At 36.1% G+C, this 21,459-nt stretch overlaps 2 long non-coding RNA genes across 2 annotated transcripts in view; both read left to right on the top strand.

Moving 5' to 3' along the window:
* Positions 1-21,459, top strand: part of LOC147913467 (uncharacterized) — a 268,097-nt gene that overhangs the window by 71,097 nt on the left and 175,541 nt on the right. The gene's annotated exons all lie outside the window — the stretch shown is intronic.
* On the top strand, positions 1,337-12,642 carry LOC147913468 (uncharacterized). The gene is made up of 3 exons (XR_015548736.1): positions 1,337-7,830; positions 7,923-7,957; positions 8,486-12,642. It is a non-coding gene; the product is annotated as an uncharacterized LOC147913468 (long non-coding RNA).

A 21,459-nucleotide genomic window follows, 5' to 3' on the forward strand; every position in this document is an offset into this window, starting at 1 on the left:
GAGATCAGATGAGAAAAACATAGAAGAACCACCAAGAACCACTCCAAGCCCAGCTCCAGTGGGAGACCCTTCAGGTGTAGTGCCATTTGTAGTCACAGCTAAGTTTTTCTCCAGCAGCACTCAACAGCCGCAATGCCGTCTGACAAAGGCAGATAGCTGACCTTGCCTGATGAAAGAGATAGAAAGACAACATGAGAAAAGAAAGTTGAAGTTATTTGCATGAAACCAGCTGAATTTAATGTGGATAGAGAAGAAATAGAGTCAAAGGTGGGCTAATCATGAGAACAGGAGTAAATGGATGTGATGAATTTGAAAACAGAAAAAGAGGAAGTAAGTGAATAAGAGAAATTGAGAGATAGGAGTTGACGACCAGATGATTAAATTTTTTGTATTCAAAATTTTATAAGCAGAGAATTTCTGAGTGATGACAAGGTATAGTCTTCAGCGGGGGAGGAATAGAAGTAGTGGCAGTAATCCCCTGGATGTGAGGTCAAGGAGTTGATAAACTAGGATTCATGGTTGGCCGTCTGTGGGGATCTTGAAGTCTCCTAAAATGAGAGCAGGACTTGAGATGGAAAAGATCACTGTGAGCCGGGTGGTAAAATGTCCAGTTAATGCAAGGATATGTCCAGGAGTTCAGTAGGTGGCAATGCACCAGAGGACAGAGATAGACTAGGTATATGGCCTCAAAGGATCTGAAGTTGTAGACATGCAATGATTTGTAAGTAGCATTGTTGAATTAAGAGGGGAATCACCTAACTTCCTGTCCTTGAAATACACAAAGTGACAAACATAATTTAAAAACAATAAAAACAAGCAAACAAAAAAAGTCTCTATCATACTATCTTTAATAGCCACTTTCAAGTCATGCGTTGTCAATTGTAGGTTCTTAATTAGTGCTTTTTGCTCAACTGGGTCAGGAGGTAGCCCTGCTTGACACTGTGGGAGGATAGAGGCTTTGGCCGCCTTTGGTATGGTGTGCTGGAGGCGGCTGGAGCTGGGGCCTTGACTTGACATCCGCAAGCCTCTGAAGAGTCCAGGAATAGAGTTCACATGGTTGTGATCTTGGATGAAAAAAATTACATTTCCATTTTTATTATCCTAATAATTAGCATTTTCTTTGTTTATGAATGTAGGCATCAAATCACAGTAGTTAGCAATATCTGTGTCTTCATCACCAATAGAAATCATGATATTTTCTTATCACCTTAATAATATGAACAAATATCATTCAATACATATAATACATACAAATCATAGAATATGAACAATTTTCATTTGTATCCAAGATTTTAAAATTTCAATAATTATTAGATCTGCTAATAGATCTGAATATTTAATGTATTATTAACGAAGTATATACGTTGTTACATTAATTTATTAATATGATAATTGTATTTTAGTATATTAAAAATATTCTGTGAAGTGGCCCAAAGGTGTGCACAGCACAGGCACCTGCACTAGAGTGTGGTAAACTTAATGTTCTAGCTGCCTAGGATCGTTTCTGGAAGTTTTCTGGTCTCCCGTAATACCCAAGAAGTCTCTAGCATTGACCTTGTTATAGTTCTAAATCAGTCACACAGCCTGGATCCTGCATAATCTTGGCCTCTCCTACTTCCACAAATTTATTCTCATCCTCCTTGAGTTCTGTAACCCAGCTACATGGAGCTCCTTTTATATACCGGAGTGAGCCATGCTTTTTCCTATCTTTGGGCCTTTCTACTTGCTGTTCAATTTGCCTGAAATACAATTCCATCCTTTTATCTTACAACCACCCTTTAAACTAGTTAATGTGTATTTATCCTTCTGACTCTCCCAAATCAAGTTACATACTCCACTTATAAAATGCAGGACTGCATGAGAAATATGTATACTAAAAAAAATTATTCGTTTTTTATTTGAAATTCACAGTTAACTAGGAGCCTTTGTATTTTAATTTGCTAAATCTAGCAACTCTACCTATAGTACCTATGCTGTCCTTTCGTAACATTTTCTCACTTGTAATACTTGTTCAATATATGTCTTTTCTGCTGATCTCGTATATATATATATGTTGTTCACCATGGTATCCCCAGTGCCTACAATAAAAGTGCTAAGCATGAGGTGGTCACTCATAAATTTAACGTGACTGAATTAATGACCTATATTCTATGTTTAAAGTATCTGTTTATGATTTTGGCTTTCCTAATAGACTATGAATTCCTCAAGGACAAAGACCTTTTTTGCACACAAAGCCAAAGCCCAGTGTCTGTAACATAGTAGACACTCACAAAATGTGTTGAACAGAGCCAAATTCTCCCTTGTTCTTCTCTTGAAATCCACTAGAAAAGGTATGTTTGTGAGGAGTTAACATACAAGGGTTGAAATGAGGAGAGAGAAGTTTAGCAAGTATATGTTTTAGGGCCCAGTTTCCCAATTAGTATCAACTATTTGGGTGAAATTAAGACACTTAGTGATTTACCTTACTTTCCTTTAATTCTTTTATACAAAGAGTTCGAAGGTGAAAAGCATAAAGATTACCAGCTATTTGTGTTTATGCATACAAATAAATATTTACGCTGCTATAACAAAGGTGGGAAGGGTCTGAATGTTTGTGGATGAAAAGTGAGGGGGAATGAGACTTCTGAAAAAGGTTGGAGAATTTTGTGTTAAATGCAAGGTGTCATGCAGAGACTTGTAGCATTGGCAAGTGTTCTGTCAGTACTTGGATGGTACCACTTTGACAGCATCCATCCTAGAGTAGAGGACATCTAAAATACTCTCTAGCTTTAAAATCAAATGTACCTTGAATGGGGAAAGGATAGTCTCTTCAACATGGTGCTGGGAAAATTGGATATCCACATGCAAAAGAATGAAATTAGACCCTTATCTTATACTATCCACAAAGATTAACTCAAAATGGATAAAAGACCTGAAACTTTAAAACTTGTAGAAGAAAACATAGGGAAAAAGCTTCATGACATTGATCTTGACAATGATATCATTGATATGATACCAAAAGCACAGGCAACATAAAAATAAACAAGTGGGACTAAGTCAGACTAAAAAGTTTCTGCACAGTAAAAGAAAGAATCAGCAGAGTGACAAGGCAACCTACAGAATTAGAGAAAATATCTGCAAACTGTATATTTGAGAATGAGTTAATTGTCAAAATATAAGAAACTCCTACAACTCAATAGGAAAAAGCAAAGACCCTGATTTAAAGAAGGGCAAAGCACCTGAATAGACATTTTCCAAAGAAAGCCAACAAGTGGCCCACAGGTATCTGAAAAGGTGTTCAACATTGTTAATAATAGAGAAATGCAAATCAAAATGACAATGAGATATCACCTCATATCTGCAGGGTAATTATTATTAAAACAAAAAGGACAAGTGTTGTTGAGGATGTGGAGAAATTGGAACCTTTGAACACTGTTAGCAGGAATTCAAAATGGTGCAGCCACTGTGGAGATTAGTATGGAGGCTCCTCAAAAAATTATAAATAGATCTATGTATGATCCACCAATCCCACTTCTGGGTAGTTTTCCAAAAGAACTGAAAACAAGATCTCCCCAGGATATTAGCACTCCCATGTTCATTGCAATTCACAATAGCCAGGATGTGGAAACAGCCTAAATGTCCATTGACAGATGAATAAAGAAAATGTAGTATGTACATACAATGGAATACTACTTAACTTTAAAAAAGAAAGAAATTATGCAATATGAAATAACATGGATGAAACTTGAGGACATTATGCTAAGTGAAATAAGCCAGTCACAAACAGATAAATACTGCAAGATTCCACTTATATGAGATATCTAACATACTTAAATTTATAGAATCAAAAAGTGGAATGGTGGTTGCCAGAGGCTAGGGGTAAAGAGAATGGAAAGTTACTTCAATAAGCATAAAGTTTCAGTTAAGTAAGATGAATAAGCCCTAGAGATCAGCTATACAATGCTGTACTTATAGTCAACAATAATGTATTATACACAGAAAAATTTGTTAGGAAGGTAGATCCCATGTTAAGTATTCTTAACACAATAAAATAAAATTTAAAAAAAATGTGCCTTGGATAACAAGTGTATCCACAGTTGAGGAATCAGAAGAGGATCCAGCAAAGGAAATGGCCAGGGAATATTCAGAAACTTGAAAAAATTACTGGGAAGTTTTAATTGTGTGGAAATAATGGAAAGCATACAAAAATCATCAACCGAGATATATCTCCTACAGAGTTTATACATAATAAGGAAGAAATAAGCAATGGATATAAAAAAATGGAAAGTAATTTTTTTTATGGTGAGTGTTTCTCATTACAGTGTTTTGTCATAAAAGTAGACCATAATGAACTAAGAAAGAAAGATCCAATGCAATTAAGAAGATTTTGGAATCTAAAAGAAAAAAATAGGAGAGAGTGGGAAGAAGGTTAGATGATAGGGGTGATTATTGTTGCTTCTTTTGCATTTCTTTCTTTTTAAAGATAGAACAGAATTTACTTGTAGTTAGAAGAATAGGTTAATAGATTTCAAAGTAAGAGAAAGTGACAATTGTAAGAATAGAAGAGATAAGTTTGAAAGAAAACTCGAAAGGAAGTGTGAGAGTAATGGATTATAGGATCTTGATTTTACAAAGGTAGAGATAAATATCTTAGAGATTTCAATGAAGGAAAAATGCACCCAGTGATATATGCATCAGCGTACTCACTGTGATGGTGTTAATAGCAGGAAGCAGCAGCTGAGAGGATAGAAGGGGAGGAATTATGTTCCGTAGAGATCTAATTGTTTATTTAACAACACACGCTCATGCACACTGATATGTTACAACACCCTGATAATATGTATTTTCCCGTTCCCTGAATATTATTCTGTACTCTCAGCCTGATTGTACTGTTCAAAATTGATCAATGAGCGTTAGCACACTATAATGCAAATGCCCTTAGCAATGAGTGCTCTACTTGACCATCCTCTGTTACGTGTGCTTTGCATTAGGGGCCATTTCCACCACTGTGTTCTCGCTGTCTGACATTTACTATGCATTCTGGTCAACAGTTTTGACCTTTAATGCCTAACAAATTTTTGCAACTGATATTACTGGAAACCACAGAGGTGAGGGAAAGGGAAGAATATCATGCTGGATGTAAAAATGATAAATCTAAGATGGAGGTGCTGCCGTGAAATTGTCAAGAAAAAAGATAACGAACAGAGAATGGAGGATTGGTGGATATACTTTAAATTTAGAAGCTTACCACAAATGTAAGGCCAGCAAAGGAGAGTTACCAGAAATAGACCTGTGGCTACAAAAAATATGACCTGAGTCAAGTTATGATTTCAGGAGGTTTGAAGAAAATGGAAGAACAATTCCCAATTGTGATATCAGGAGAGCATTCCTATAGACTTCTAGTCCATTAAAAGGAGAAAAAGTATCCTATCAAATGCCATCCACATAATCAATAATCATTATTAAACAATACATTTGCTGCCCTCCGTGTATTAGGATCAATGCTTCTTGTAGTTACTGCTGCTGTTGTTTAATTATTGCAATCATGGTGTATTTTTTGCAACACAATCTGATTTTAAAGCTGTCTTTTAAAATGAGCAGGGTTCCTTTTCAGATTCCTTCTAAGAATCTGACTTTTAGGTGAATATCTTAGCATGAATATCTTAATCAGTTACACTGGTTATTATATACCTTTCTTCCCCAGTTTTAGACACTACAAGCTCAACCTTGAATGTGAATATTTTACTTATGTTTTTAGAATTTTCAGGTTTAAAAAATATGGATATTCTACTATGGGGGAAACGAGTCTGCAATATTTACCTTAAATTTAGAATTTATAATTAGTTTTAATGCTGTGAAATGGATGATTTTTTTCTCAGTGTATGTTAATGGTATGAAATAAAAAACCAGGTGGTGTTTCTGCTTCAGTAGTCTGTGTCTATTCAGCAGAAAATATTAAAATATCGAAGATCTTATAAGTTCCATCTGCCCAAATACCTGGTTTCTCTCCTTCTCATAGGTTCCAAGCACTCACATTAGACCTTTTTATAATGAATCCATCACATAAGAACAGTCGTTAAAGAGCATAATTGTTTAACCCTGTGGATTCCTCTGAAAGAAAAAACAGGGGATAGAATCATTACATTGCATATTTTCATATTGTAGAGAAATGCTTGGGAAAAATGATTTGAAGAAAAGTTCCTAGGAATTCCAAAAGAAAGTTTTGGAATAATCTCTGAGTAATTTAAAAAGTTTCCCATCACTTATTGTTCTATTTGGGATGGTAAAGATAGTCTACATTTTAATTTAGAAAAGGAGAGAAAACAAATGGCTTTTAGATGCACGATATTGTGAAAATGCTTCGGTACTTAAAGAGTTAGGTTTTTGCTTCCTTAACACTAATATTCTAATTCTATTCTGTGTTCTTACAGAGACACTAAAGGACAACCATACAGTTTTTTTTTTTTTTCTTCTGTAGGGACAAAATATGGTTTGATTCCTAAGAACAAATAAATTTCATAAAATTGCCAATAAATTAAAAGTTTATACATTAGACTAGGTTTCACATTTGACTACATTATTAATGGACAGAAAAGACATGGCTAGAACTTTGAGTTAATATTCTCTGAGCTGAGCCAAATAACCATGATAATGAGGGAAGCGCCACTTGCTGAAGCTGGTTTCCTGACCTCATCCTTCTGAGCTGCCTGTGGCGATCTTCATGATTGTGTATTGATCACATGGTGCCAGTCACTCCAGCACCTCAGTCCCCCAGTGCCTGAGAGTAGTGTCTTTGGTTCATAGATGAATTTCTCCTCTTACTTCTCACCGAGAGCCATAAGACTGAAAGATCCAATTCCAAATTCCAATACCCCGCAGGATCAAGATAATAAATTAAAATTAAGTCACTCCTTTAACAAACATTTGTTAACTTCCTAATATATGCCTAGCATATGTTAGTTCTTGTGGATTCAAAAACAAATAAGATAAAGCTTTACCTTCCAGAGCTCACAGTCCAGAGGGCACAAAGACATATATATAGTCTTAGCAGCAATACAATGTGATATATGCTACATCCAATCTATAGACCTAAGCTTATGGGGGTAGAGAAAAGGGAGTGGTGGTCCTTGCCTGGGGAAAAAAGAGAGACAAAGAACTAAGATTTATGGAATCCCCACTATTAATGTTGTTATGAGGATGGAGATTATATTTTAAAACACTTAGAACAATTCCTGGTACTATGTAACTATCAGTTCAATAAATATAACTTATATGGCTTTGAGAACACATTCTAAATTTCTTCTTTTTGATTTTCCAGTATGGTCTGATGAAAATAATATGTAACAGTTTGACATACACCAGAAAAACCTTCTAGAGAAACAATTGAGTTTTCCATAAAAGCAGTAATATTAAAATCAAACCAAGTAGAACACATCACAACCTCTCTTGGTCCAATTTAAATTTAATGAACTCTTAACTGAACTAAATGTCTCATCCCCATAAACTTAGAGGCTCAAGGTTTATAGAAACTGCAACTTCAACATTCTTCGACAGTAAATACGACTATAAATTGGGGCACATTTATTTTCTTCCAGGGCTCGAGTTTTTGCCATCTGCTAACGTGGCATCTTGCCCATTTGGAACATTGTCAGATTATATAGGACAGAGGTGTTGCCTCCCTGTCTGCTCCTGACTCAGGGCTGGCTCTGTTATTTTGGGAGATGGTAAAGGCAAGGAGAGCAACCAAAATAACAGTTGGCCTAGGATGTTCAGATTCCTGGCCAATATGCCCACAGCACTGAGACAACAAACCTTTCTCAATGCGCTGAGACCACCTGATTACTGGCGAAGGTGAGGCAAAGTGGATATGTCTCTTCATGTTTAATTACGAATGCATATAGGTGTCCAGTTTGTCTCAAATACCTTCCATGTTCCTTCACCAGGATCCACCCAGGTTTCCACCTATTACCTCCAACAGGTAGGTAATGCCACTTCCCAGAAACCATAATAGGCGTTACTTTGTCTCTTACTTTATCATTTCAATGTGAAATAAAGTGGAATCTAAAAAAGTTGAATACATAGAAGCAGAGAGTAGAACAGTGGTTACCAGGAGCAGAGAGGTGGGGGAACTAGGAGAGCTTTGTCAAAGGGTACAAAGTTGCAGTTATATAGGATGAATAAATTCTAGAGATCTAATGTACAGCATGCTGACTATACTTAATAATACTGTATTGCATACTGGAACAGTACTGTGATTTTCTACCTAATCATCACCATTCTTCCTTACATTTGAGTAGTTTTTACTGATCACAAAATGTTCACATTCATACCTAAATGGCAAACTGTGTTTCTCATATCTCTGGGTAATTCTGAAGGGCTATCAACTATGTTATAATATAATTAATAATTTCAGTGGGCACCAGAATTATGATATTATTAGATTCAAATTTATTTTTTGAACTACCTCTGGATAACATTGATTTTATTCTTTCAACATTTATTGCAGACCTACTATGAAGCAGGCATCATACACATAGATAAGTAATTAGATGATTACTTGAGCATCGTTTCCAGGTTGGTATCTAACAAATTTTTTTACTGAAAATTAGTTAACCAATGTTGATAGAATATAAGGAAGAGTAGGCATGACATGGTTATTCAGGCATGCATAAAAAGTCATGGATATCAGAACTTTCTGACAATACTTGCTCATGCATGCTGGATCTAGATTTTCATAGAATTCAGAAGTAATTGTCACTCATCTCCCTCTAGGCCTAGATGTGTGTCCTGAACTTTTCATTTACATTACAGGACATACCAGAAAGTTCACAACACTGTTAGGTGAAGTTTCATAGTTTCAGTATTCTCAGATCACTTTAAAAGAAATTCCACTAGCCCTCTCATTTTGTTTTTCTAAGATTAATTTATAAAATGACTTTTATATGGCCCATTTTATTCCTGGCTGGAGCACATGTTCTATTTTGACATTTTACATCAATTCAGTTATCAAAATCTCTCTGAAAATAGAGATTATAATTATTAGCCTTTTCAACCCTAACATCTAGCACAGTGCCTAAAACAGAGAGAGTAAGTGCTCAATAGTTCTTTGGCAAATAAATAAATTAACCCAGCTAGAAAGTTGTCGTGTGTTGTCTTTGAAAAATAATGCTTAGAAATCTTTAAAAGCTTATCCAGTCATGTGTCAGTTCACGACAGGGATACGTTCTGAGAAAGGCGTCAGGTGGTTTTGTCATGTGCAGACATCGTAGAGTGTACTTACACAAACCTAGATGGTATAGCCTACGACACACCTAGACTATATGGTACAGCCTATTGCTCCTGGGCTGCAAACTTGTACAGCATGTTACTGTACTGAATACTGTAGGCCATTGTAACACAATGATAAGTATTGGTGTATCTAAACATAGAAAATGTACAGTAAAAATATGGTATAAAAGAGAAAAAATGGTGCACCTGTGTAGGGCACTTACCATGAATGGAGCGTGCAGGACTGGAAGTTGCTCTAGGTGAGTCAGTGAGTGAGTGTTGATTGAATGTGAAAGCCTAGGGCATTACTGGACACTAATGTAGACTTTATAAACACTGTACACCTAGGCTACACTAAATTTATAAAAAAAAAATTTTCTGTCTTCAATAATAATGTTAGCTTACTGTAACTTTTTTACTGTATAAACTTTTTTAACTTTTTTGTAATAATGCCAAGCTTAAGATACAAAAACATTGTACAGCTGTGGAAAAATATTTTCTTTCTTTATATCCTTATTCTAAAACATTTTTCTATTTTTAAATTATTTTATTTTTTTACTTTTTAAACTTTTTTTTAAAAAACTATGACACAAACAAACACATTATTCTAGGCCTACACAGAGGCAGGATCATCAATGTCACTGTCTTCCATCTCCACATCTTGTCCCACTGGAAGTTCTTCAGGGGCAGTAATACGCATGGAGCTGTCATCTCCTATGATAACAATGCCTTCTTCAGGAGTACATCCTGAAGGATGTGCTTGAGGCTTTTCTTGAGGAGGAGTCATTCTTTTCAGAAATATGTCCATGGTGGTCTGCTGGATTTGTTTCTTTCTTTATCATAGATTTGCTTGTAAGCAGGTAATGCGCCATTACCATTCCTTACTATTACTGAAAATCTTTCGTGGTTGGGGTCCATGTTTTCACACTTTTTAGAGAATTTGTTGAGATCTACAAAAGCTTCTGCTAAACACCTCACTGTGAATTTTCTTGGGGATTCTTCTTTTTCTTCTCCTGTAGTTTCCTTTTGCCTCTTCTTCAGCTATGTGTTCCTGTTCCAGTTGCAACAACTCCTCACTAGTCAGTTCCTCAGGAACCACCTCTAAGGAGCTCCTCAATGTCGTCTTCTTCCACACTCAGGTTAAAGTTGTTTGTCATCTCAACCATAGCCTTGTTGGTTTTTCCAGCCTTCTCATCCTTGGCAAATCCTTTGAAGTCATGGACGAACCTCTTGTGTGTCTTCTTCCAGATGCTATTCATACTCTCCTTGGTGACATCACCCCAAGCCCAAAGAATGTTCTTGATGCAGTCATAGATGTTGTCATCCTTCCAGAATTTCATCAGTGTCTTCTCAGTGTCTTCCTCAGTTGCAGCAATAACCTGGGCAAAGGTCCTCTTCAGGTAGTAGCCTTAAAAGCTACTGTAACTCCATTGGTTGGATCAAAAAGATAGTGTTTGGAGGGAGAAACACCACTTTAACATTGAGATGAAGATCACCAATTAAAGGAGGATGTCCAGGAGCATTATCAACAATAAGCAAAATCTTGAAAGGTTATTCTCCAAACAGTATTTTTCCATTTTACTGTCATAGCAATTTAGGAGGGGACATTGGAGGAGGAGCTGGGTCAGCCATGACTTTTTATTGCTCCTGTAGTACACTGGCAGTGCCTATGTATTGATGTGCTTGAAAGCCGTGGGGTTCTCACTGTGCCAGATCACAAAGGGTTTCAGTTTGTAGCCTGAACATTGCCCCCAAGCAAGAGTGTTATCCTGTCCTTAAAAGCCTTGAAAGCTGGCCTTGACTTGACCTCTTTATGGATGAAAGTCCTTCCAGGCATCCGTTTCCAGAATAGGGAGGATTCATCTATATTGAATATTTGCTCTGGCAAGTAATTTTTTTCCACAGTCAGCTTTTCTAGAGTTTCCAAAAATTCTACAGCTGCCTTCACATCAGCACTCACAGACTCACCTCTCATTTTCACATTATGTAATGAATAATGATTCTTGAATCATTTAAACCACCCAGAGTTAGCAGTAAATTCAACATCATAGTCAGGTCCAGCCTTTTCTTTCAACATTGCAAGGAAACTTTTTCTTTGGCCATGATCGTCATCATGCTGAGAGGGATATGCTTCTGTACCTGGTCTTCAGTCTAGGTCATTAGAAGTTTCTCCATGTCTGATATAGGCCCTACTCAAATTTTTGTTAGTCTCATTGCCTTCAGTGAAGCAGATCCTTTCACTGCTTCTGTCACTTTGTTCTTGTTCTTAGAGATTATAGCTATGGTGGGACGGGACATGCTTGACTGGTGAGCAGTTGCCATCACTGATTTTCCTCCTTCGTAGTGTTTAATCACTTTTAATTTTTTTCCAAGTCAATGGCTCAATGTGGCCTCTTAGTGGCTACACAGTAGTGGATTTTGTATGCTTAGGGGCCTTGGTGAACAAAACAACATGAGATTAAATCAAGCACAAGAGAAAATGATGCAATCGAGAGATGTAAACATGAGATGTATGAGGCTGCTGCCAGCATAACGCAGCATACTGTTTTATAGTAAGCTTCTTTTTATAAGTGGAAATAGTGCACTCTAAAATAATGATAAAAAGTATAATATAGTAAATACATAAACCAGTAACATACTTGTTTATATCATTATCAAGTACTATGTACAGTACATAATTGTGTGAGCTATACTTTTATGTGACTGACAGTGCAGTAGGTTTGTTTACACCAGCATCACCACAAACATGTTAGTAATGCATTGTGCTCTGACATTGCGATGGCTACAATGTCACTAAATGATAGGAATTTTTCAGCTTCATTATAATCTTATGGGACCATTGTCTATGCAGTCCATTGTTGACTGAAATGTTGTTATGCAGCACATGACTGTATAAGTGTACTTAAAATATTTCTATTCTTTATTTCATAGAACCTTTTTGGGTTTTTTATTAGTAGAATGGCAAAACTCTCTTGCCTTTGAACTAACTTTTCTCAAACTAATAGAATATAGAGTGATAGCCATGTGTTTATATTTCATTAAATAATTCTACTTATAATTATGGTTGTAAAGGGTTTATGTTTTTTGAGTAGCTGAGCAGGTGGAAGAAACAACTTGCCTTATTTCTGAGAAATTTAAAACATCAGAATCCTTTGAACATCACTGACTCCACAGGAAAAAGTTGATGAAGAGGTAAACCATTCTTTCAAGAAGTATACTGTTTAAATATACCTACTTCTTTGGCTTTATGAAAGCATAATGCAATGGCCTTTTACTTTTCAGCCAAAAAACAAATATGTTCAAAAGGAATTTTAAAAAGATACCCAAACCTTATTAATTAAATATTTCTGCAATATTTTTAGAAATTAACATACATAGTAGTTTTTAACATTTCATGGTGACCAAAAGGTGGTCTTATATTATTAAGAAATACTTTTATGTGTTTAAAATCAGATGAATCACAAATGTGGTGAGGTTTTGAATTTATTAAAAAAATATTATACCATGTAGCGTGCTTGTATAAAACACAGGCAATATAGTAAATCTGAGAATCCCATATTTATGACTATAGTTCGTAAGCATTATTGCCAGTGAATTAAGCTTAGCAGTGCAAAATGATATGATTAAGTATTCCCAAGATAGCCTTAAGTATAAACAAGTGGAAACATTAACCTGAGAAAGAGATCCTTTGCAAAAGAAAAAAAATTAGTAAATGGAAAGGAATGTTGTTGATGCCAGATGAGTATTGTGTGACACCAAAATGACAAATAAGGAAGTAAAGAAGGGAGGGAGTTAGGTGCTAAACCTGTATCAAAGAAAAGAAGTTTTGTTTTGTTTGTTTGTTGTTTTTGTTTTAAATATCAAGACCATTGAATGTGTTCATAAATTGATTGGTATATTAATGAAAGAAGAATTTAAATGTATTTCATTTTACATGAAAATGTTAGTTTTTGACGTTTTGGGACGTTGAAAGGTCAAGGAGCAGAGACCAATCAGTATAAGAAATACAGCAATGACTCCTAGGCACAGGTGTTAGAGCTTGTTGCTTACAATCATTTGAATCCCACAGATAAGCAAAGGGAACACATTTTGTGACAAAATGGCAATCATCAAAGTTGTGTAATTCATGCTATAGGGAGTTTAGTCTTCTACAAAGTTGTGTATCAGCATATCTAGAGCTAAAAGGTTTTGTTCAGATAAGACTAGAGAAATGGTCTAGGTTTTGTATAAATAGTACAAAACCTGCATAATATTCAAATAGGAATAAAAATGTTAGAAAAAAAGTGTGGTTAACATAACAAGATTTAGATCAGTAGTGTAAGTACCATCTTTTTAAGATAGACGGAATTATATTTAAGAATATTCTCCTTGTTCTAGAGATTCATGGTCTCAAAGATATTTAGATGAAATGAAGACATTGGTATAGAAGATTTGATTTTTTAAAAAAATATCTATTTTCAAAGCAGATTTCCTGAGAGTATTGGTTATATTTGGTACATAGCAAATAATGCCAAAACTTAGAGGCTTAAAACAACATACATTTATTATCTCACACAATTTCTGAGAGTCAATCAACTCAGATTGCCTTAGGTGGGTGAGGAATGTCTCTCATGTGGTTGCAGCCAAGATGTCAGAGAGGACTGCAGTCATCTGAAGGCTTGACTGGGGCTGGAGGGTCTGTTTCTAAGATAGCTCACTCACATGGCTATGAATAGGAGACTTCAGTTTCTCTCTGGCTGTTGGGAGGACACCTTGGCACTCTACCATGTGTACCTCTCAGGACACAGCAGCTGGCTTCCCCTAGAATGAGTAATTCAAGAGAATAAAGCGGAAGCCACAATGCCTTTTAAAACTACATCTTGGAAGCAACATACTATCACTGCTGCTGTATTCTATTTGTTGCATCAACCAACCTGAATACAATTGGCCAGGAACCTACACAAATGCACAAATCCCAGAAAACAGAGCTCTGGGGGCCATCTTTGAGGTCAGATACCGCAGTGAGAGAAAGAAGAAGGAAGGGAAAGAAAAGGAAAAGAAAGAAGGAAGGGAGAGAGGGAGAAAGGAAGACAGGTAGAAAGGGAGGGAGGAGGCTCACTTTAGAATCTTGACAATTATTGCTTTATATTTTAGAAACTAACATTTAGAAACCATGACCATCTAGAAACTAACATTTAAAACCATGACCATCATCTCAAAATAAAATTTCATTATTTGAAGTTTTCCAAAAGCATTGATTTTTTTAACAATTAGTCAAATAGCTACACTCTCATATTTAGGGTTCTCATATTTAACCATTGATCAGATGTCTTATTTTTAATTGGACTGTATTAAAATATGAATTTCTTTCAAAAGGGAATGTAAAATTGTATGGTACTTACATGATATTTATAAGTTTAAAACTTTACCACTAAATGACAATCTTAGATTAGGGTTGCAAGATTTAGCAAATGAAAATGCAGGATGTCCAGTTGAATATGAACTTCAAATAAACAACAAATAATATTTAGTTTAAATATATTCCAGGTAATAAAAAACTTGTGTTTACTTCAGATAAACAACAAATAATATTATATTCCATGTAATAAACAACATTTGTTTACTTGAAATTTAAATTTAACTAGGTGTTTTGTATTTTGCCCAGTAAACCTACCTTAAATAGCTCTCAAGCTACCTTTTGGTCAAACATAATAAAATTTTAGGTGGTATAAATTCTTCCCTTCTACGTGTTATTTTTGCTACAGAAACTTCTATCCAAAACAAAATGAGTACATCAAGGAAAATAGGTCACATCCATAGTTGTTATCCATTGTGTGTGTGTGTGTGTGTGTGTGCGCACACGAGCGTTTGTATCCCCAAAACTTGAACAGGAGGATGACTTGACAGGTGAATAAACTTGTATGTTGCCATGTTTACTTGTAAGATTGTTGCAATTCGTGTCGAGGAACATACATGATAGCCAGGCTTTCAGTTCTGGTTCCAATTCTATAGTCAATTTTATAGATTGATTTGCACCAGTAGTCTGACCACTTTAAGGCTGTAGAAATCTTTAAACCTTTAAGACATACTGACTGCTTTAGAATGCCTATGTTTCTATTTCTTTCCCTGAGGTTTGCTGGTTGTTTCCTCATGCTCTTTCCTGCCTTGAATTTATCCATCTGAGGATGAGAATTGTGATACTACTCCAATACAAGTTAGAGGAAAATGAAGAGAATCCCATGCAGCTGAACTCAGGGAAATCATCATATATATCATCCATGCAAGTGTCTTGCCCATTGCCTTTTATGTAGTGTACATGTAACCAATTTGGAAGGTTCATTTCACTTGACTGTCCCTTTCTGCTGAGGTCACACATGGGATGCTGTGGCCAAGACAGGCAAGATCTAGAATCAGTGATTTTAAATTGAAGGCCAATTTATTTTTCTGTGCACACTGATCCAGCAATATACCCTCAAACCACAAATAAATACGTAAAATTCTATCACATTTAACATTTAAATATTCAACAGCTGGTATTTTTAATGTACAATTCAAAACTGAGTTTGCACAAGAGAATGATCCAATCTTTACACAAGACTATATAAATCACTGTGTTTTGAAGTTTGAATTTCAAAATCTATATGTAAGAGATGATAATACATTGAAGCTTTTGAAACTTTACTCAAAACCAAATTTTTTTTAAATATATGATTTGATATAGGACCATGCATAGAATGGAGCTGGAATTTAATGTTCCAAGGAAAAACATTTTACATATGGCATTAAGTATGAATAATGATAAGGAAGAGAAATGAAAAAACACTAGTATACTGCTTCCTAAACAGAGTTGGTCACCACTGGCTGGGTTTCACACAACTGAAAAAAACAATGTTAGTCTTTCAAGTGGTACTAAGCCGGGCTATTGATATTTAAAGGGAAAAAAATCAACAGATTGCATGGAAGAAAATTTTAAAAATAATTTCAAACACTGTCTTCAATCCTGCCAATAGTTTGGGAAGTATTTTCACTTCCATTAATTAAAACGTTACATGTGGATTTTAAAGCACACTAAAAAATATTAGTGTTCTTCTGAATTCTGAATACAGATGGTTTAATAAAATGAAAAATTGGAATAGTTTTTAAATTACTATAAATACTTGAAAATTCAGAAATGTCCTCCTGTGAACAAAGAATCTTTTGCAATATTGTTTCACTTTTGTTTACACTCTACATCCCACAACATACACAAGTGAATAGCGGAAAAAGGAAACAAAGAAAAAAATGATATTGCTTCTAGAATATTCCCTACTACTACTGGGTATTTGCCCTTTTTCATATCATTATCAGTCATTTAATAATGCCATCAACATCCCTGTCTGACGGCTAGAAAATTATGCCAGCTAGCTTTTCCTGCGCCTCCAAACATACAATGCATGAGTAGGGCAGTCAGGGCACTACTGACTCTAAAATATACGTGTGCTCTCAAGTGAGCCGATGCCTCTCAAGGACGTAAGACCCTCTGCAAAAGGTTAAGCATATACGGTCCCAGGATTGGAATGACAAATTTTACGTCTAATAAGGACCTAAAACCTTGTTGGATTTGCAAGATTTTGTGCAAGCCACAGCATTTATAAGACAGGCAATATTCTTTCTTGAGAAAGAATTTATATTCTCTGGCAAATACTGAGCAGAGGTTTGTTAGAAGAGCCTATCCACTGAAAATTGTGTAAATATTAACTACTTATATTTCATTTAAAACACGCCATTCTGAAATGGGATTATAGCAATAAAGTGCTAGAAAAGAATTCTTTGTAGAGTGAGTAGACTCTAACATGAGCCATATTTAGAAAATTATGTGTGGAATATAATGTATGATATACATCAATCTGTAGCCAACATTGGGGCCATCTTGGCTTGTCAATTTTTAAATGTAATCAGTTGATAAATACGTATATAAATTTGATGGTGACACATTTTACATCAAATAAACCTGTAAAAATAATTCTGTCCATCTCTTTTACTATTATGCCTAATTTCATAGTCCTAGACTGGGCAAGTTAAATAAATCAAATGTGATTATAGCCAGAAAGCAACTCAGAAGTAGGAATTTGTTTGAAAAGGTTAAATGCCTGATTGTGTCGCTGGGGTAATTGTATTTAACAGTATGTATCCAATAGGTACAATTTAATGTTAAATTATTAACTTTCAAGTTTAAAGCAGAAACATCTTGAACCATTTCTATTGTAATTTGTAGTTAAATTATCAGCTATGACATTTAAGTGTATGCGTTCAGTGAATTAACAGATATTTGGAATCTATCTGAAACTTATGAGGTCTAGAGGTAAATGGCATAAGTCGTGATATTAGGGCATTGGGCTCACAGGAGAAAAAGAAACAAAGGATTTTCAAAGAGTCACTAAAATTTGTAGCTTGTATGGGTGTCTTTAAATTATGTTGACAACTTCAGAATTTTGGTTGTTTTTATATTCCTTGACCATTTACTTGTGGTTATATATTTCTGCAAAAAATGGCAACAGAAAAGGGATGAATTTTTTAAGGTACGTTTCCAGAGAATAACCATAAAAAAATAGAGCACATAAATAACAGGACCCACCATTAAGGTTTATTTATTCATTCATTCACTCATTCATTCATTCAGTAAATATTTATTAAGTGTCAACTATGTGACAAGTATATGTCAGGTACTGAGAAATGATGACTCAAAAGACACAAGGGAACCTATTCTCATGGAATTTAGAACTAGTGGGGAGACTGAAACAAATATAAAAAAGAAATGTGATTCTGCTAAAGGTTACAAAGAAGAGGTACAAAGAACTCTGAATCAGGGAGATCAGAGAAGGTGTCCCTAAAGAAGTGACACTGATCTGCCTAGAAGGATAAATAGAAGGTAGCGATGAATCAAAGAGATAAGTGACATCCAGGCAGAACAGCATGTAAGAATGCATTCTAGTCATAGGAATCATGTCAAGCATAAACAGATGACCAGAATAAGGAAATTGCTTGTGCTCATTGAGGGCAAGTACTCCCACAGTGCCTAGCAAAATTCAGGGCACATATGAGATGCTGCACAGTTCCTTGGAAAGAAAATGAAGAAAGAATTAGAAAGCTGTAGATAATTATCCTTGGCCTATTTTTAATATCTATCTGTCAATGAGTGATGGAAGAGTTAGTTAAATCATGTGTTAAGCATGACTTCCCTCCTACCCTTTCTCTTATGCTGTTGACTTGTGGGGATATATTCTCACACACCTACAGTGGGTAGTCCATCACCTTGGTGGCCCCAAGGAAACTTGTCTTCTGGTATCCATGTCTTGGTGTTGTCTGCTATCCTTAAATCTGGGCAGGTTGTATGGATTGCTTTAACCAACAGAATGTGGTAGGAGTGACAGTATTCTAGTTCCAGGTCTTAGCCTTTAGAAGAAGTGGGAGTTTCTACATTTACATTCTTGGGAGCCCTGAACTGCCATGTAAGGTACCTGACTCTCCTGCTAGAGAGAGGGCTTCATGGAGAGGAAGAGGATGTGAGATTACATGGAGGAGAACTAGAAATTCAGCAAGAGCTGAGACGACCCCGGATATATTATCCCAAGCAAGTCCAAAACAAGGATTTGAGTGCAGGTACTTTATTTGGAAGGGGATCCCAGCATGCACAGTCAGGGGGATGAAGAAATAGAACAACGGAGGGAGGAAATCTGTAAGGGCTGCTTTACTGAGCAGACTACCACTGAGGGCAACTGAGGCACAATTCCTCCTGGAAGTCTGGGAGAAGGTGTGGAATACATCTCAGAGTCACCTCGTCCAGTGCAGAGCTGGGTTATGTATCCACCAAATCTCTATCCATCACTGGTGGAGATTGCTCCCAGAAGCACTTATTCTCTGACACTTCTGGCTTACCCAGAACAAAGGCCTAGTTTGCCCCATACCAGAACACCACCTACAGGCAAAGAGTCACAGGTGTTCAAAGTAAACAGCCTTGGGCATCTCAAGGTAAGTGCTGACTGAATATGGCAGATCTCTGAGCAGTCTCCCTCTACTGCAAAATGTAAACTTCTCAGGTGTATAGCAATGTTCTTTCAGCCCATTATCCCATCTCTAGCCTAACACCTAGCAAATACAACAAAGGACACACTGAAAATATGGATATTAAATTTTAAATTTGGTTTTTGTGAAAGGCTTTGTGTTGTATTCAATGAACTTGGTAAATATTAGGTACTCGAACATGGTGTGATGGAAATGAAAATATTCATTCTATCCCAAGGAAACCAGTCAAGATGCCTTGTCCTGACAGAGCTGAAAATTATCTTATGCTGCTCATTTTTACAAAAACAGTGCTTGGATGTTTTACAAAACATCAAGATATATTTGAATTATTTGGGTAGAGAAAGGGTAATGGAGAGTTTCTAAAAAATCTAAGATATTGGTTATAACATTGTCCCTTTGCAGAAGTGTTTTGAGGAAGCCTCTGTGCGTAATATATGTCAGTACTTGAGCAACTTGAATGGACATGATAGAAATTTAAGAGAAACATGTCCTAGTCTTTAATTTAGAGCTTTTACAAAGGAACTGTTGGTCAAAAGAATCTTAGAGATTTGGAAGAAGAAAAAATTGTTTATTCTTGAAAAGCTGTGTATAAAACCAGAGGTCAGAAATGTTGTTTTCAGAAGAGGCAGATTGACAACACCCAAAGTAAACCCTTGCAGAATGAGGTTCAGTTCAGCAGAGCGCCATTAAGTTCCTTTGTCATTACACTCAGCCCATGTTCATCCCAACAGCTGTTAAAAAAAAAAAAAAGCGAGTGTGCACCCTCAAGTGAGAGAGCAAGGGGGCCAGTTTGTGCCTGGATACAGTTCTCCCCTTGTCTCTTGTAGCTGGATGAAGAAATGCAGCAAATTAAATGGCAAGCCAGTTTTCATGTTAATATTAAGAAAAATAGCCTGAAACTTCTTACTCTAGGCTGGGTGGCTAATGTCTAGTCACAGCTGCTAGTTCTTTGGTCCCATACAGCATAACTTTCACTCCTAAACTGAAAACTTTAATTGTGTTAGGATTTGGCTTCAGTTTAATGGAACAGGGGAAGGGAGAGCCAATGAGAGAAGAAGGAGGAGGAGGAGGAGGAGAAGGAGTAGAGGGAGAGGGGAGGGGGAAGGGAGGAGGGGCAGAGAGTGGAGATGGAGGGGGAAAGAGGGAAATAAATCAGAGCGTATGGAAGTTGCTTTGGCAGTGTCCACTCCCTACTTGCCTTTCAGAAGAAATGCAGTTAATGAAAGGGCCAAAGACCATTTTCTCACAGGGCAGAGGAAGAACAAGTGAGGGATCTGGATAATCCCCAAACTGAGGAATTGAACTGCGGGTACTTTCAGGAAGCGTAGAGAAGAATACCTTAGAACCAAATTCATTTTTTTTATAGATGAGCTGTAAATTTTCAAGAATGATAGAGCAAAATGACCTAGGAATATATCATGTTCATCTTTGTGTCCAAAACTACCCCAGTGACTTATCCCTGCATCTCATAATTTAGTCAGGATGATCTCTTGGGTGTGTCTTATAAATCTCTCCTGAGACCTCTTCAGCCTTTTCTAACTTTCCCCTAGTGGACATAGAGCAGAGCTGAGAACTGTCTACCAGACATTATTATTTTCTATTATTTTTATTGGGTTGGCTCTTTATTTGTGGCTTGGGTCAGTACCTTTTACAGAGTAAGTACTATAGAAGTATTAGCTGCCATCATTACTACTATTGCTGCTGCTGCCACTACTACTATTAAAAGCCATCTGAGTGTGTTATATAACTTCAGATAAAAACTTCTCAGGGGTGCATGCTTTCTCTCTGTTAACAATGCCCTTTTCTCAAACACTGCATGGCCTACCCTGTAGAATATAATCAGTAGGAAAAGGTAAAGCAGTTTAAACTCAGCTTCAGTCCAGTTTTTCTTACTGGCCACTTGCATCTGAATCATTTCAAGTTCTCTTTAAAAATATAGCTTCCTAGGAGCCACATCAGACTAACTTAGTCAGAATCTCTGAGGACTGAAGCTTAAGAATCTTCATTTTAGATTAATTCTCCAGGTATTTCTTATTCATTAGAAAATTTGAGAACTTCTGCGCATCTTTTCGTTAAGGGGTAGCTATATGGCTTTGACCTTCTTTGGTGGCACTTTTGGTAGAGCATTCATATACTAGATATGGCCAAACATTTCTCCAAAATATATTTTAT

Source organism: Ceratotherium simum, chromosome 27, assembly GCF_057802395.1.
Source record: "Ceratotherium simum simum isolate JZ-2026a chromosome 27, ASM5780239v1, whole genome shotgun sequence".
NCBI lineage: Eukaryota > Metazoa > Chordata > Mammalia > Perissodactyla > Rhinocerotidae > Ceratotherium > Ceratotherium simum.